Consider the following 11,147-nt stretch of genomic DNA (forward strand, 5'->3'; position numbering starts at 1 on the left):
TTGTTACGGAATTTTACAACTATATACATTAAAGATATAAGTCTGTAGTTTGCTATTCCTGTAGGATCCTTGCCGTGTTTTGGTATCAAAGTTATATTGGCTTCGTAGAATGAGTTTGGGAGTTTGCCATCTTTTTCTATGCTCTGGAAAAATTTGTAAAGGATCAGTGTCAACTCTTCCCTGAATGCTTGGTAGAATTCTCCTGTGAAGCTGTCTAGTCTGGGAGCTTTTTGTGTTGGTAGTTTCTTGATAATAATATCTGTATCTTCTTTTGCTATAAGTCTGTGGAGGTTCTTGACCTCTGTCTGGGATAATCGTTTTTCCAAGTATTTGTCCATGTCTTCCATGTTGTTGAAATCATTAGAATAGAGACTTTCATAGTAATTTGTTATTATTCTTTTAATCCATTGTGATTTCCCCAGGTTCATCCCTCATCCTAGCTACTGATGTTTGTTCCTTCCTTTCCTTGGTTAGGCTTGCCAGCGGGCTGTTGATTATGTTAATCCTTTCAAAGAACCAGCTTTTTTTCTGCGTTGATTTTTTGCATTATTTTCTTGTCTTCTTACCGGTTTAACTCTGCCCTGATTTTTATTATTTCTTTTCTTTTGATATTGGAGGGGTTGTTGTATTTACTCTGTTCTAGTTGCTGGAGGTTTTGTGATAGTGTATCAGTTATAAGTATCTCTTCCTCTTTCATATAGCCATTGGTTGCTATCAAACTTCCTCTGATAACTGCTTTTGCTGTATCCCAAAGGTTTTGGTATGTCGTATTCTCATTAGGTTCTGGAAACATCCTAATTTCCTCTCTACTCTGGGTCAATGCCCAATAGTGTCTCAGAAGGTCATTATTAATCCTCCACTGGTTTTCCCTTGTTTTTCTGATCATCCTTTTGTTGATCTCCAGCTTTATGGGCATGGTGGTCCAAGAGGGATATCTGAGTAATCTCTATGTGTTTGAATTTACTCAGGCTTGACTTGAGCATGTGGTCTATTTTCAAAAATAAGCCATGTGCACTTGAAAATAATGTGATTATTATTAATTTTTTTGCATTTGGATAGAAAACTGTCTATCCAACTGTATATCAGGTCCAAGCGCTTAATTGTAGTGTTTAACGCTGTAGCCTCCTTGCTGAGCTTCTTTCCCAGTGATCAATCTTTTTCTGATAGTGATGTATTAAAGTCACCTACTATGATTGTTGAATCTATGATTTCTCTTTTCATCTTTTGAATAGTTTCCTTGACAAATTTCTCATGTCTCTCCTTAGGCACATATATATTTATTATGTCACTGGGTCTTGGTCTACTCATCTTTTGAACATTATATAGTGTCCATTCTTGTCTCATGTTATGGTTTGCACTTGAGGTCAATTTTGCCAGAGATTAGGATTGCAACCCCTACTTTTTTAAGGTTGCTGTTTGCCTGATATATTTTCCACCAGCCTTTTATTATTAGTCCATTTTTGTCGGCAAGCTTAAGATGTATCTCTTACAGGCAACGGATTGATGGGTTAGATTTTCTGAGCCAGCCTGCTAACCTTTGTCTTTTAATGGGTGAGTTCAGACCATTGACATTCAGAGTTGATCTGTGGGTTCATTGCTGTCATCCCGTGCCTTTGTGTTGAATATTTTCCTATCTTCCATCATATCAGTGTGCTGTGTTTATGTGAGGGGGCCTCATTCTTGCCTATTTTCTAACTGAGGTAATGTAATCTTGGTAGTTATTTTCAGCGCATTGACTTTTGGGTGGAATTTTGCTATATGGTGTATGGTAGTTCCATAATCTGGTGTCAATTGGGACTTTAAAGGATTAAGAGTGAAGGGGTGGAGTCTAGTCTGTTAATCGGATCATAGCCAAAGAGGCTTCTGTGGAGGCTTGGCCTTCTCCTCTGGATTTGGGGAACTCTTGTATTTCCTCCTTGGAGCCAGGAGACACTTTCTTGGCTCACTCCCTGAGAGATGCTCTACTGACAAGACACATGGCACTACACTGACAGACCATGCCCTGGGAACTGGAAGAGCCATGTGGAGACCCATGCCAGCTCTGAGATGCTTAAAACACCACTGGATCCGTAAGACTTCCATCCACTGGCCTGTGATCTTACTGCATTCAGGGTCATTGCATGAGTTTTGTGGGTCTGAACAGGACTTTATAGATCAGTATCAGGCATATGGGCTAATATCAGACTTATGGACTTGACCTGGACTGGGCTAAGATGTTTTCTCAATATTCAATTACTCTTGTATATAAAGCTCTCTCCTATACATATGAGAATGCCCATGAATTTGTTTCTCTGTCCACCCAGACTAAAACTGGTACTCTCCTGCTTGTGCTTGGTGGATGTTGGTCCTCTGACCATATTGAGTCAGCAAGGATTTTCTGTAAGATTCGGTGTCTTATAATGTATTCTTTGAGTTTTTCTTTTTCTGAGAAGACTCTTACCTTACCGCCTATCTAAACAGATAGTTTGGCAGAATAGAGGATTATCTGGTTAGTGTTTTTTTCTTTCAGTTTTTGGAAAATGTTACTCCACTCTCTCTTGTTCATAATATCTGCTGATAGGTCTGAGCATATCCTTACCTGAGCACCATTGTATGTGACTGCCTTTTTTTCTCTTGCTCTTAAATTTTTATTTTTCCTCGAAGTGGGATAATTTAACTATTATGTGCCTTGGTGAGTTTTTCCTGGGGTTTAGTCTAATTGGTGTCCATTCTATTTCCTGTATGAATGTCTGATTCTCATTCATTTAGGTGGGGAACTTTGCTTCCAGGAATCCCTCACTAATTTAGCTGTTGACTTCTTCGTTGTGTCTTATTTTGGTAGACCAATTATTTGAATATTGTTTCTCTTCATAGCATCTGTCCTTGTTCTCAAGTTTTCTTCCACCTCTTTGATTATCTTGATTGTCTTTCCCATTTGTTGATGTCTGCCTGATTGTCCTCGAAATCACTGGCATGATTCTCCACCTCTCCTAGTCTGTTGGTGAGATCCATAATCTTGGGGTTTGCTTCTGTTACCTCATCCATTCATTCTTGTATTTCCCTTTGGTGTGTGGACTTCATCCCCTCTATCATGAACTTCATCTTTTCTATAACTGTGTTCTTATTGTGTGCTGCTTCCCTCATAATCTGTATTATTCCAAGCAACATTCTGCAGATTTCTTTTTGTGGCAAAGAAACATCTGATTCTTCTATATGCGTCATTAGGGTTACGACTTCCTTCATTGTTGCATTTTGATTTTCTTGTTTTTGTGATGAAGGTGTTGAGGTATGTTGCTGTCTACACGTCATTTTTAAAGAACTGGGCTCCATGTTCCAGGAAGCCTGAGGGGCCTGAGCTTTTCTCTATGTGACTTGTAAGTGAATTTTTGAGGACTACCTGCAGCCTACTAAGGTGGTGGGTTCACACTGCTATGTAGACAGGTGCTGCAGTGACTCAGAGGCCGGTGGCAGCAGTGGGGGATCTCAGAGGTTGGGTTGAGACAGGCAACTGTAGGTATGCCACTTGGCCAGGTTGGGGCAGGTCTGCAGCATGGGTACAGCCCTGGTCTGGACTGTCTGGCCATAATTTGCAGTCTTTTAAAGACTCTGTGAAGTCCAAAACTGGTAGAGCCAATTTTTGGCTTGAGCTGTGGCTATCAGAACTTGTTGGCTTTTCCTGTTTTGTTATGTTCAAATCCTAGGCTATGCTCTGAGGCGTAGAGTTCTAGCTGTCTTGTTATGTTAATACTATGCTAATGGCCAGAATTCTGGTGGCTTACATCCAGTTACACTAAAGAACACAGCCTGGAATTGAAAGCATTAAAAAAAATTGTTTTAATTCCTTTTTAGAATGGGCTGGTGTAGTGCCCTGGTATAGGGGTTGTGCCATGCTGTCTCCCAGGGAAGGGGGACAAGATTAGTGGAGTGGTTTGGGGGCCGACTGGATCTGAATTCTCCCACAGCTGCACCCCTGTGTCACTCCTGGCTCTGTCCTGCCCACCACTGCAGGTTGTGCTCTGGGAATCTGTATTCTGTCACAGGTAAATATTCCAATGGCTCATCAATTGTTGCAAATTAGTGTCTACTTATCTATCGTTTACCACGCTGTAAGGCATGGAGCTGGGGAGAGGAGGACAGGGGATGGCAGATGTAGTTTCTCCCTTCCTGGTTGGGGAGGGCAGCTGCAAATCTGGATCGCAGGAGCAGGGCAGATAGCATAAAGGGGAACTCCAGTGTGAGGTCTTATGACTAGTTCTCAGAGGCTGTGTAGTTATATAATCTGTTGTCAATTTGAAACTATAATCAGGTTGCAGCTTGATTACCTCATTTAGAAGTGCTAGGGCAGTGGTTCTCAACCTTCCTGATGCTACTACCCTTTAATACAGTGCCTCATGTTGTGGTGAGCCCCCAACAATAAAATTATTTTCGTTGCCACTTCATAACTGTAACTTTGCTACTGTTATGAATCAGGCAACCTCTGTGAAAGGGTCGTTTGACCCCAAAGGGGTTGCGATCCACAGGTTTAGAACTGCTGCGCTAGGGAGATATATAGCTCATTGGAGGTGGGACACAGGCTCACTCCTTGCAAGACATTACTGACGATGAGCCTGATGGAGCTACACTAATGCAACCAGAGCCCTGGAACTGGATGAGCCATGTGGAGACCGCTGCCAGTGCTGAGATGCTTCTACTGCCACTGGATTCACAAGACTTTCCACCCACTGTCCTGTGATCTTCCTGCATTTGGCATCATTGCATGTGTTTTGTGAGTGTGAAGAGGAATTTATAGATTGGTATTGGCTATATGGGTTAATATCGGACTTATGGACTTAATCCGGACTGGGCGGGACTGTTTTCTCAATATTCAATTGCTCTTCCATATAAAGCTCTTTCTTATACACATGGGTGTCTATGAATTTGTTTCTCTAGTCTACCCAGACTAACACAGAGGCTCCCTGAGACCCTAAGATTATGACCACTTTTAGATAGTAGCCTGCTTGCTGCATGTCTCTAATCATGGGTACAGAAAGGGATGGCAGATGGCGCCATGCTGGGCCTGTCAAGGGGTTAGCAGAGACTGCAAGCAGACACAGTGAACTTAACACATTTCAGCTAGTCCTCAAATGGCTTTATGGGTGAAAATCGCAGACCCTGGTACACTGAATCTATTTTTATCATCCAGCCTCCCATTATTGGTCTCTTACCTCTTAATTTTCTGGTCTAACAACAGGTGCGCTGAACAGGTAATTCTACCTGGACGCCATCTGGACTCCCTTCCAATAATCTATTTGCAGTCTTTTAAAGACTGTGAAGCCCAACTGGCTCTACCAGTTTTGGCTTCTATTACATCCCATTTAAAGACTACCATCTTAAATTCTCAGGGGAAACCAAGAGTAAGCACTGGCCCCTCTAAATAAATGAATGTTCACAAAGAACTAGACTGCCCAGGTAAAACATGAGGAAGCTCTAAGGCTCTGGAGAGTTAACCTCAAGTCTACTGACTCCCAAGGATCGAATTCAGGTCTCCATGAACTTCGATAGGTAGCAACCCCATTCTTCTTTTCTGTTCCAATTGGAGTTTAGCTTTTTGAGTATGAGTGTTGGCTATAAACAACTGTCGTGCTAACAGTACCTGTGGCTCCATTCCAATACAAAGCACAGATATTTTCAGTTCTCATTCCTGTTTTGCAGACATCTCAAAATATTTACATACAGCACTGCTCTTAAGTATAACAGGATATGTAGCCACATGAGCTGAGAGACCTGTCAGCCAGGAGAGGGGTGTAAGGGACGTCACCCAGGGTCTGCACATGTGGGATATATGCTGAGAGGCTACATTCAATAGTGGCTAAAGGGACGGACTGGTAGATAATACTTCTTGCCTTGTTGTGGTGTTTAATTTTAGGCCAAGGATCCGAAGGGCATATCCTAGATTTCAGAAGGATTTGGGGACTATTTTGATATGTTTTGTGCTCTAAACAGGAGCAAGACTCACCAAGGTGTGGGGAGCAGGTATCCCTGAGAGGTCCTCATTGTTCCCCAAAGCAAGTGCCTCAGGAGTGGAGTGCTCTGAAAACTGGCAATTAGCCAATCACCCAGCTGGCCACCCCCACCCCCACATACACACACACTGTGTAGCAGCTTAGTCAAGCCTGGACGGTGGTGTTTCCACTGCTATTTTCCATAGCTGGAGAGACATAGCTGGTTATGTAATGTACCTAGCTTTCCTTTTTCTATTTGCCCAGTCATGCTTGCAGTGATATCAAGGGATTTGCCAAACGGCCTAGGGCACACATCCAATATTCCCACATTTCCACATCAGTGGGCTGTCGCCCTCTCTAAAACACTCTCTCTAAAACGGTCCTTCTCCAACTACTGAGTAAAAGGCCATGAACCACAAAGCCTCTACCAAGCATACAATGTATGAAGCCAAGAAAAGTCAGGCTGGCTGATTGTTACAGATTTTGCAGGCTGTGCCCACAGTGGCCATGGAGTGTGCCCAGGCACCACCAGGAGCACACTTCCATAGGAGGGAAGGTGAGTGTGCCTGCTGCACCCAGGGCCCTGGCAAAGTTCTTCTAGCCTCCTTATCACTGCTCGGATGCACTGCCAAAGAGAAAGCACTGGTCTGCTCCAAATCCTGGGACCTGATAGGACAGGGCAGAACTGTCCCATAGGGTTTCCAAAGATGGGATCTTTACGGGAGCAGTCTACCTTGCCTTTCTGCCAAGGAACAGCTGGTGCATTTGAGCTGTTGGCCTCTTAGTTAGTAGTTGAGCACTTAACTACTATACCACTAGCATTGCTTCAACCCACCAAAAAGCAAGGCAATAACTCAAAGCTCGGATCACCTGCTCTTTAAAAAGGGGGGAATAATACCCGTTACTCCTGAATAGAGAATTGAAAATAAGCAATTTTAAAACAACATGTGGTATATGTGCTTTATTTTCTGAATATCAACCTACCTTTTATTTATTTTAACATTTTATTAGGAGCTCTTACAGATATTACAATCCATAGTACCATTAGATCAAGCATAATGGTACAATTGCTGCCCTCATCATTTTCAACACATTCTTCTTCTTGAACTCCTTGATATCAGTTCCCCTTTATCTCCTCCCTCCACCACCCTACCATCCCCCTGAGCCCTGAGTATATCATATATTATTATTTTGCCTTAACTTACATGATCTCATGTATCCATTCTCCTTAAGTTCTGATTTAAATTCCATTCCCTTCAAGTAGGTATAAACCTACCTTTTAAATAACTATTCACCTGCCCTTTAAATTCAGCCCTCACATGGAGGCAGAATACCATTCTGGCAAAACTCCACTCCCTAAAGTTGTGGTTCTGAATCTTTTAGGCTCACTGGTTGGAACTGACTCTAAAGATGGCAGTGAGTGATCACTTAGTGAGAGCCTCGCCCCAGAAAAAGGCACATCCGCACATGTCCATATTTTCACTTCATCTCAGAAAGTCCCGCACCTCTACCACTGGAGCATTGTCTAGAATAGGTGCTGTATTTTCACAAGAGGATTATAAGGCTAATTCTGATTGGATTGTCTAATCATTCAAACTTATATTTAATGAATGGGCAACATAAAACTCCCAAAGAGAATAAGCGAACTGTGCTGCTCAAGTATACATCCAAACTGTACTGCAAAGGAATAGCTCTTACAGATTTCATAGCAGAACTTTGGTCCACTCATTGCTTTACATAATCTAAAATTTCCTCCTTTGATCAAGCCAGTGAAAGGTGCCAACCCACATTGGGTTGCCAATCTCCCCCATTTTCTGCTTTCTGCACCCTGTTCCCTCCCTCCCCGTTTCATTTCTCATTCCTTGCATTTTTCTTCTAATTCTCTTTTCTTTCTTTTTTTCTTTACAATCTCTTGCCTACGTTCTCAACCCCTAATTTTATATGGGGCTGTTTTTCTTCTTTTTCCCCCTTGAATCACCCAGGAAGACATAGCAGGATGCCCACACAGTCCAGTCACACCTGCACCCTCTATAGCCTCATTCACTAGGTGAGGGCCCCCACCTGCTCCTCCACTACCTCAACAAAGATAGGCAACAGCCAACACTAGCCGACCTCCACAAACCGACATTCCATGAACATCTAACAGAGAACTCACATTTTATTGGTGTTTAGTATGATTCATAGTATGAATGTACCGGACCTTATTTATCCATTCCTCTAAAACTGAGGATTTGGGTTGGTTCTTGTTTCTATTTTAGCAATTGCTGCAATAAACATAAGTTTGTATAAGTCTGTGTGTTGCATTTTTGCACTGTAGGGATGTTGCTGGATCTTAAGGTGCGTGTATTAGCATTTGTCTAAGAAGTGTCATACTGATTTCCATAATGGCTGTACAACTCTACAGTTCCACCAGCAATGTAAAGGCATTCTTCTCTCTCCGCATCCTCTCCAGAATTTGTTTTATTGAATTTTGCTAAAAGTGTCAGCGTGAAGTTATATCTCATAGTTTTGTTATTTCTCTTACTGCTAATGATCACAAACATTTCTGTATAATAGTTGTTGCCCACCTGGATGTCATCTTTGGCAAATTGTCTATTCGTGTCTTGTTTCCATTTTTTGATTGGGTTATTTGTATTTTTCTTGTTATGATGCTATTTTCTATAGATTTTAGAGATTAGCCCTTTATCTGATGTATTATTACTGAATATTTCTCCCCAATCTGTGCATTCAGTTGACTCTTTTCATGAAGTCTTTTGAAGTGCATTAATGATGCATTTTTCAGTAGGTCCCAGTTCTTTTCTTCTATAGTGTGGATATTTTTCATTATTTTCTGTGATGTGTTTATGCCTTACATTAGGGACTTTAAGTTTGTCCCTGTTTTAAAATTGATGGTCTTTACAATCATTATATAGGTCTTTGATCCAACTTGAGGTCCTTTTTGTACATGGTGTGAGGTATGGGTCCAGTGCATTCTTTTGCAGATGGAAATAGTTTTCCAGTACTATTTGTTGAAAGGGCCCTCTCTTGCCCATTTAATGTTTCAGTCCTTTATCAAAGATTAGATGTCTAAATGTACTTGTTTGTAGTTCTGGGTCCTCTATTCTAATCTACTGGTCTTCATATCTATCATTGTACCAGAAAGTACTAACCGGTTTTGATTGCCATGGCTATATAGTAGGTTTTAAAGTCTGGGAGTGAAAGGGTTCCTACTTTTATTTTTTAATTATGATTTATTTATCCTTATTTATTTTCCATATAAAGTTGTTAATTAGTTTTTCCATTTTGTTAGAGAATTGTGGTAGGAAATGGGTCCGAATTGTGCTTTTGTAAATTATCTTTGATAATACTAACATTTTCACAATGTTTAGTCTGCTTATCCAGGAGCATGGTAACTTGCTCCATTTGTGTAAGCTTCTTTAGATTTCTTGAAGGACTGTTCAAGTGTTCCTTGTTTAAGTTGTTTTTAAGATTTAGTCCTAAATATTTTCTTTTTTGTAGTTTTTGTAAAAGGTATTGTTCTTTTGATAGCTTTTTCAGTATCATCTTTAATATAAAATAATCCAACTGATTTCTGTGTGTTCATTTTATAGCCTGTTATGGTGCCAAGTTTCAATTAATAAATTACAGGGTAACCTCAAAGTAAAGTTACCAACCTCATCAAAATAAAAATAATGTAGTTTTAGTAAACACTAAAACAATAGTAACAAAGTAAATGATTAAAAAAAACTCACAAAGATAATGAACGGAGCACAGGAAATTGTTGCACTAGAAACCAGCAACACACATACACATCAAATGACAGCAATAAGTTCATACATGCTGATAAGGCACTCTAGTGGAACTATGCATGATGTATTTCATGGGTAACCACAAGATCGACAGGTTCAAGCCCACAAGATATTACAAGGAAGAAAGGTGATTTTAGAGTTTTAGAAACCCTACCTAGAGTGGCTATGAGGTGGAATGGGCTTTATGGCAGTAGGGTTTTCTAGGATTGATAATCATACTGAACATAAATAGGTTAAATGCAGCAGTGAAGAGATGGAGTAGCGAAGTGGATAAAAAAACAGGACACATCAATATGCTACCTGTAAGAGAAACCTCTGAAACACAAAGACCCCAAAAAGACTGAATATCAAAGGATTTTTTATTTATATATATGAATATATGATAAGAAGAAAAAATATCAGGAATGGCAATATTGATTTCGGAAGGGAAAAAAATCCCAAAACAGACTTTAAGGCAAAAACCAGCACAAGAGATACGGAAGGACAATAAATAATGATTGAAGAGTAAGAAGACAAAAGCATAATAAATATCTATGCATCCAATGATAGAGCCTCACAATACACATATATCAAATTAACAGAATTAAAGAGAGAAAGACACAACTCTACAATATTTGAAGACTTAAATACACCACTTTGAATGAAGGACCGAATTAGAAAGAAATCCAATAAAGACACAGAAGGATTAGACAACACAATTAACCAACTTGACCTCATAGGTACATATGTAACACTCTAACCAACAACAGCATATATACATTCTTTTCCAGTACATATGGAGTAGTCTCCAGAATAGACCATATGCTGGGCCACAAAGTAAGCCTCAATAAATTTGAAATATTAAAATATTACAAAGCATCTTCTCAAATCACAATGCTGTAAAATTAGAAGATCAAAGGGGGCAGGGGGCGCTGCCGGGAATCAAAAGTACCTGGCTTAAAAACTATTGGGTAATAGAAGAAACTAAAAATCAAGTTTAAAAAAAAAAATCCTTGAATTAAATCAGAATGAAAAATGCAATGTATAATAACCTTTGGAATGCAGCAAAAGCAGTCCTCAGACAGGAAGTACAAATGCACAATGTATAAATGCACACATCAAAAAAAGAAAAATCAAATCAACATTTTATCCCAACATCTTCAGTAATTAGAGAAAATAGCAGTAAATTATGCCTACAGTGATCAGAATAATACAGATTAGAACAGAAATAAATACAACTGAAACTACAACAATAATAGAAAGATTAAGACTAGACATCAGTTCTCTGAAAGGACTAATAAAATTGACAACCTACTGGCAAATCTAACAAAGGAAAAGATGAAAATGACATAAGAAATTCAACAAAAGGGTTAATAACATAGTAATATGAAGATGTGTACTCCAACAAATTTGAAAACCT

The sequence above is a fragment of the Echinops telfairi genome, unplaced genomic scaffold (assembly GCF_000313985.2).
Source record: "Echinops telfairi isolate 266 unplaced genomic scaffold, ASM31398v2 ScPeMD7_7422;HRSCAF=8460, whole genome shotgun sequence".
NCBI classification, from domain to species: domain Eukaryota; kingdom Metazoa; phylum Chordata; class Mammalia; order Afrosoricida; family Tenrecidae; genus Echinops; species Echinops telfairi.